This window comes from Balearica regulorum, chromosome 1, assembly GCF_011004875.1.
Source record: "Balearica regulorum gibbericeps isolate bBalReg1 chromosome 1, bBalReg1.pri, whole genome shotgun sequence".
Classification (NCBI taxonomy): domain Eukaryota; kingdom Metazoa; phylum Chordata; class Aves; order Gruiformes; family Gruidae; genus Balearica; species Balearica regulorum.
Genome location: NC_046184.1, coordinates 101,433,192 through 101,441,329, shown reverse-complemented (window position 1 = coordinate 101,441,329; position 8,138 = coordinate 101,433,192).

The following is an 8,138-nucleotide window of genomic DNA, read 5'->3' as shown; positions in this document are numbered from 1 at the left end:
TTTACATTATAGCTACAAATCAAGCAGGGGGGGGAGAGAGAGAGAGTGAACGAAAACTCCTTTTTTTTTCCAAATCAATTTGTAGTGCAAAGGCATTCATTATTACAGGGTAATCTCCTTCTTACTATTAGACCTCACTATCAAACTTTTCCTAGACACATTCCTCTCCCATTGGTTAATATTCATCAGATTACTACTAATCTTATCACAGACTTCACGGCACTCCTTGGAGAAAGTCATGCCCCCACCCCATGGCCCTCCGCTTTCTACTGGTGATGGGCTGATGCTGCGCCTGAATACAACTGGTAATGCTTTTTCCAACATAGATTCAGATCTGATGGCACCAAAATCTTCATGGGCTCATTACAGCCTGCATAGCTGTTCCATATAAAAAAACAAAAAAAGAGTGACCACCCAACTCTTCAGGCAGCCAAAAGGTTTCATTTCAGTATTGTCAAAATGAAGCATTTGAAACAATTTTTCATTCCTTTCTAAGCCAAAAAGTCCTCATAGATGGAATAAAGTGAAATACATGGCTTTTCCTCTTCGCTTTGCCATGTTTTGACTTAGTTCATGTTTTCTTAATTTATTGTCCTGCCAGGGGGTTGCCGGGAATTGCCAGTTGCAGCAGACCCTGCTGAGTTTTCAGAGCGGAGGAACGAGGTGCTCACAACTTCCCCTCCCCGGGCTCTGCTGCAGTCCACACTGCCCCATCCAGGCAACTGCCCAGCTTTCTACAAGTGCTTCTGCCCAAAAAGTGCCGTTCTCAATTTTCTATGGATGCTTTCTGCATTACCGAGACCCGTCCTCTGCGTGGGGAAGCCCTTTAGCCTGTACCGCGCTGCATGGAAAACTGTTTCCTGGGCAGGGCTCCGAGCAAGGCAGACTTGTCTCCTGCGCCTTACCAACAGGTTATTTCCACCAGAATGCTATTCTAGCTTAGCAGCTTTGCTGGCCTGTTCCTCTAGAAATGACTAGCAGTTTGTCAATAGGGACCTGGCCCCAGGATGCCCAAAGTGCACAGCGTTGTAGGTGCTGCCCGCAGATGCATCATCCCTCACCCACTGCGGAGGAGTCCTCCTCTGCCCTCTCTGTAGCCCATAATCACCGAGCGCTTCTGCTGCCAGCATCTGAATTGCAAGTTTACAGCCTGGCTAAATTGCCGTCCGCTCCCCACAGATCTCATTCAGCATTTCCCCTATCACCCTCTCATTGGATATCTGTTTCAGATTAATTGGCCTGAAGATGGGACAGCCTGCATTTGTCTGGATTATTTCCTGCCCAAGCTGCTAACCTCGATAGATATAATTTTTTTTAAAGGGAACATGTTGGCAGACCATCAGAAAGGAAAACTCCCTGACGGTGCAATTATAGTTTAATGTGTAATAGCTATCCGGGAGACGCCGGGAAAGCCCAGGCGTTTTGGGCATACGAATTGAAAATTGCTGCTACACACGGAAAAAAATGAAAAACCCACTGGAGAGGACTTTGCAACAGCCAGAGGTGAATGGACTCTGTGTGAACTGATAGCTCGTTTCAATCTCCACCTTTGATACCACGGGCAGGGAAGGCTCACAAAGAGGAAAGCGGGAGCCGGAGCCAGCGCAGGAAAGGTGGGGATACCTGCGGGCAGGGAGAGACATTCCTCTTGGTGATGGGCTAAGCGAGAAAATAACACCAACTTGCCCTGATCTTCAGTTCAGTGACATTGATGGAGGGATTAATTCAAACTGATTGACCACAAATTTACACTTCACATTGCTGTCACATATGATTAAAGCTGATCAAATTGCTCACCGCAGATAAATCCTCCGACAAACGCAGCCCCGTTATCCGTACCCGAATTATCAGCCAGCAGCCTGTCTATTTACAGATGGGATTGCTTCTCGGATGGCTGTGACGAGAGGTTTGCATGAAGGCATTTTAACATATGGCTTGGTTGGGACCCTTCTGCTGAAAATATCCTACTCCTCACTCACCGTTTACATTATGCCATTGGTCATGTAAGTCATCCTGTATCACTTCTAGCAAGGTGCCGTGCTTCATAGGCAGGAGAAACATCCTTTCCTCGTCGCGAGCTATTTGCAATCATGCCGAATTGTTCCACGAGCCTATTATACAACTGATAGGGCTCTTCAAAATGGCTTTGAGAATAACGCCAGCCTGAGCATTCAATTATATTTATTCACATTACTTTAAAAGATAGCTTGCTTTCACGAACATCTTTGTGGGTATGTTTCATGAACATCTTTTTTTCAACAGAGTGTTTAAGAATAAAATGGGTCACAATCGCTAAGGAAGACAGTCTGCATGTTTTATTCACAAGCACATTTGTGACCGTTTATTGCTACATACGCCCAGCTCTAGTGAAGATGGACATCCCTAGTTTTCCTTCTCATTTGCCCTCCCTTGGTTCTTATTTTTGTCTCAATGTATTAACTGCAACCTATTGGCATTTTCAGTTATCAACTGGAGGGGAAAAAAAAAAAAAAAAAGAGTTTCTGGGAAACTACGTAAAAGAAAAAGTTCTTTCCCTCCTAAACCTTTTCCTTAAATTCAATTATATTGCTCTCATCCGCAACAGGCTAATGGCCATTTACAGAGTCCATATCAGATGCAGCCGCACAGTTTCTGCTGAGCGAAAAATTTCTCTGGAAAAATGCCACTTCATTTACTGGCGAGTTGGTTTGCGCAGTGCATCTCAACTTTGACAGATTTTCACCAGCTACTGCACAGGATTGCCAGATGAATCCCTGACCCAGCAGTGGTGCCAGCCCTGTCCCTGTCTTGGGGGGAGCTGCCAGGGACCCTCTTTGGCACTGTTGGCCCCAGGAGCTCTCCCAGCTGTTTGGTTTCCCTGGCCAGGTAGCAGCAGCTGGGGTCGTGAGGACAATTTCTTCGTGCTGCATGCTCACACTTCCATGTTTTCAGGCCATACTGCACTGTTGGGAGATACAGTGTCACCCTGACCAAAGGCAAACACCACTGGTCACAGCGGAGCTCAGCCACCCTGCTTCTCAGGTGGCTTTGGGCACCAGGAGGACCCCCCCATATAGCCCCCCCCACAGAAGACTGGAGAGGACCTCCCATGTTACAGGAGCCCACACTTTCACTCTTGAAAGATCTTGAGCCTCAAGTTCGTCACATCAGTTTGTTGGGCTCAGTAGGACGAAAATAGACCAAGAAAATATCAACCAACCTGGGGAAGGGGGGGTATCAGACACTGTCAGTCAGGAAACAGAACGGAGCCAATCTCCTCCTCCTCCTCCAGAAACCAACGCCAAGAGCGAAGGGATGAAGGGAGCAAGGACATGGTGCACTGGGTGAGGAGGAAGAGGAGGAGTTTCTGCCTTACCCAGCTCTCTTCTCTAAAGGCTGTTCCTTTCATCTGCCTCAGAAAGGTCAATATGGAAAAGGAAAAATTTTTTTTAAGCCAGCTCTGAGATAAAGATAAGTACTGCTTTCATTGAAGGCAAAATAAAAAAGCCTCGCTTTAAAAAGAAAAAAAAAAGGTGGAGGAGGCAAAAATAAATAAATAGTCCCTTGACTTTTACTTTATGTTACTATCTGGGAAAATATTCTTATCTGAGGGGACTTTTTTCAATGCTACTGCTCTTGGAGTCAGCATTTGATGTAGAGCACATGTGTGCAAGGACGACTGCATAGGAGGGTACTGGTTTTCCAGGCCAGCAGTGAGAAACAGACCCAGATGGCTATGGGGTGACAGGGCCAGGAAACCTGTCCGACACCCCTGAGTGGGACTGATCTGACCTCAGGTACCGTCACCACAAGGGCTGCAGGGTATCCATCGTGCAGACGGACACAGGAGGGTCACGCCGCTGCTACGTCCCTGGCAGTGGGACCCTCAGAGGTCCCCGTGCAGTCAGCGGTCGCTGAGCACGCTGAGTGCCCCAGGCACCACAGCCTGCCCCTCAGACAGGCCACCCGGCTTCTCCTTTCCATCAGGTGCAAGGGAAGGAGACAGACCACCAATGCTCCTGCAATTAAAAACACAACGCCCTCCTGTCACCCCTTCTGGATGAAGGTCTGTGAGCAGTTTGCAAATCTTAATTTGTTAAGCAAGCCCCACAACTCTTCTTTGAGGTACTGAACTATTATTTCCATCATACAGGCAGGGAAACGAGACGGAGTGAGTGAGGGTGTTTGCATGAGATCCCATATGTTCTCCATTACGAACCATCGTGCTTCCTGGCTGCAGCACGACCTGACTGAATTGCTAAATAACATCCAACATTTGTTCTCTTTGTATGTCCAGACCAACCAGTAGCAGGAAGCACAGTTGCAAACTCATGCAAATCTGGGAGGTCTGTGGAAGGGTTCGGGCCCCTGAGAGCACATGCAGAGAGCAGAAACACCAGACGCATGAACCTTCTGTGCAAGGAGATACACCGCCTACCAAGGGTACAACAGGGCATGACTGCTTCTAGCTAGCAGGAACATTTGCTTTTGAAAGAGGCACGTTTCTAAGCACCTTCCTTTCTTCCCCTGGCTGCAAAAGGGTGGGAGGAGAGGTAGGTAGAACGCCATCAGGAGCAGGGGGCATCAGCAAGGCAAAACCAGCACCCTCATGAAGCTGCAGAATATCAAAGGTGGCCTTCTCCCAGCTGCCCTGCTTCTGGGTCAGCATGTGCCTGTCCCGCACATCACATTCCTACCATCCTTTCATCAGGGGAGTGGACACACGGTGTCATGCAGCCCTTGTGCTTCCGTCAGTGCACTGATGTATAGCCACTGCAGAGGAGTAAAGAGGTAATTATTTACCCAGATGAAGCAAGGAGAGCACAGCCACGATGACGGGCACAGAGCATGCTGTCCCAGCAGGGAATGGTGAAGGCAGCAGCGTTACCGTGATGGTGAGGGATCGTGCTTGGACCAGCACCACCCCCCTTCTGGAGAGTGACATGGGCACACAAGAGTCTGGATGTGATCCACAGCTAGGCCAAACCTCTGACCCCTCTTATATTACCACAAAAGTCCCTCTGAATCCCAATAAGCCAAGATTTATTTCCAAGGTTTCTCTGCTCAGCAACACAATGATGCCTCAGTCTACCTGCCTCATTTGGGGGTTCATTAGGTCTTGGACTAGATGGCCTCCAGTGGAGTCCCTTCCGGCCTAAATTAAGCTTTGATCCTACAGTTCTCCAATTTTGAGGGAAGAGGTCTGAGCCAAAGTACCACTCAAGCGACAACACTTCTCCTTCCAGCATAATCACTTTTATCCTCAGTGCATCTTTGAGGAAATTGTTCTCAGTTTCAGCTTGAAAAAACAACATCCCTGTGGAGACACAGCTCCAGCTGCACTAACACGGCTGGTCACCCAGAAACTTCTGAGGGAAAATTGGACCATTTCAACTCACTTCACAAAGAGGATGCAGCCTCACCCTCTGCTTTGAGTCTTGAAACCATGGTAGTGGTATGAGGGAGGGCTCTCAGTGTGTGAGTCCAGATTACCCCCAACACACACGCAGAGCCCAGCTGGATTTCATAAGGAGGCTATAAAGCTGTGGCCTCCCCATTAGCACCAACAAATCACCCTGCTTAACACATGCGTTTCACAGTATCCGTAGCCACATCCAGCCCAGACCCCAGAACACAGATTATGTTTGAAACAATCTTTTTGACCTGAATCACCTCTTCAGGATGCAAGGAGTTGTACAGAAGAGATTTTGTTTCCTTTGGTGGCCTGGATGCTTATTTATCACACAAAGTCAGTCCGGAAGCAAAGGGAGGAGCCGTGCATCAGACAGCACGTGTGACTGCCCGCTTACTGGGATTGGGCTTTTCACTGTGAAGATAAGACTGCAGGCGACAGTAAGCTTGTGCAAAGATGCAGCTAATGGTTACGAATAGAAATACATTGCACTATTGGCCTCTCAGGGCTGTGGGGTTTCCAACGTTCTTTTCACAAGAGCTGACATGTACAGCTCGCTCAGCTTGCTTTGGAGGTCACTCCTCAAAACGTGGCCAAGTGCCATTCGCCCACATCCAGCCCAAGCCACTCATCTTCTCAGCCACAAGACAAATAATGTGCTCCATCTCTGGCTCATCTTTCTCCTCAGCATCATCTGGGCTAACCTCTCACCTTCCCACGCAGAACAGCTGGCTCCATCTGGGCTCACATGTTTCCTAAGGGTCTTCTGGGGGCTGTACCAATTTTCCACTAATATTGCGCTTTGTTTATGCCCAGAGGTCTCCAGGTCAGTGAGCCACTGGGGATGGGAAGCCGGAGCCATTGCTCTACACAAGATACATTTGGCTCATATCTTTGGCTTGGCTGGGAACCCTATGCAAGAGGCAAACGGAGCAGCGGAGCAAAACGAGCATGAGATGCTCCCCACCATGGCAGTACCAGCTGCCATCCCCTGAACTGAGCAGATGAGAGACCTCGCTGAAAAATAAAACAACTTACACAAAATCTGGGTCTGTTAGACATAAATATAACTGTTGTGACTCACCACAAGGTTGCAATGAAGGGATGAAAAGAGGAAAGCAAGTGGAAGTAGCACCAGTGTCACTGCTCTGAGGAAGTAGGCTGTCCTGAGAAGACCATGCAGGACAGGCAGTACATCTGCTGGACATTAGTTCCTGCCTCATGTCTATTCTGAACAGAAAAGAATAAATAAGAAAGGGCAAAAAAGTGAAGAGCACATGACCACTTCAGGACTCTAACCCCAGTGAGAGACCCAGGAGACTGAGACGAATAGGGGAGGAAAATGGGTTCAGCATCAAGGGGGCTGCTGGCACAGCACTGCTGGGACAAGCCATTGGAGGCCAGCTTCTCAGTGAGATGTCTTTGAATGTATTTCATCCAAGGGTCTGCCACCAGTGTTTCAAGGCTGTTTAGGGCAAGGTGCTACTGCCCGCAGGGGCACTACAGAGCCTGGCCGTGCCTTTCCCAGTGGAGACCAAGAGGCATCCTCAAAAGTGGGGCTCCCTCCCACACCGCGTTGCACCACACCACATCCTTTTCAGCTGGATTGGCATCCGTTCATCCTGCTTCGGCAGAGCCTCCCACAAAACATGGATGCATTTGGGGTCAATATAGACAGAGAAGAGGGACAGACACTTGGCACAGCTCCTTTTGCTGTGGGACAGGACACTGCTAGTGTTCAGGTGCACAAATCCAGAAGCTGTTTTTGCACTGGGCAAATCCAGCAGAGCCAACACTTACCTCCCAGCATCACCCCTGCGCCTCCTTACAGCCCCAGTCTGTCAGCCTGAGGTGACTCACTCTGAGCAGCAGGAAGCTGTTATTTAAATGCAGAACAGAGCTAGGAAAGCACCTAAAACCTGGCTGGAGCTGAAGCCCTTTCTCTAGGGCACGGGTCCTGCCTCACTGCAGAGGCCGGCAGCCCACAGCAGGGGCCGTGGCAGGGGCAGCGGCAGGGGCAGCCTGCCATTTGCAAAAGCCCCTGCAAGGCTGGTCCTTGAGATCCCTGGGCAAACCAGGCAGCAGTGAGGTGCCAGGAACCTCCCCAGGAACAGCCGGAGAGCAGTGCTGAGCCCTCAGCATGGGGGTGAGGGGAGACCCTCACCACCTCCCCTTCCCTGACGCTGCAGCACAGCACAGCCTGGCCGCCTGCCCCCACTCCAGCACCAGGGACCCCTTACCACAAGCTGTGCCCTCCTGAAAGCTGTGAGCCTTTGCTGATGACAGCAAGCCACCGCGAAACGCCTCCTGGCCGCCCAAGCGCCCACATCACTCACCCCCCGCACTTGTTGCACCTCGGCTTCCGCTGCTCCCTCAGCTCTCAGCATATGAGCAACCCCCTGTCAAACGAGTGGGGCAGCAGCGCATCGCCCAGGGCCAAGGTGCGCAGACGAGCCGAGGCATGCTGGATGTGGCCTCCCGGTCTGTCCTGGCAGGAGCAGAGTGTTTGCCAGAGTGGTTGTCAGGGTTTTTGCTATTGCAACAGCGATGGAAGAGATACTGCACCTCCCCAAGGAGCAGCCCAGTCCCTCGCCCTTGCAGCACAGAGCAACCCACTGGGGGAAAAAGTTTCATCAAAATGCTGCAATTTGTACCCTTAAATGTACAACAGTAAGGGGGGATTCACTGAGAGAGCACACATGGAGCCTATTTTAACAAGCCACGCATCGCCCCATGAAAAGGCCTT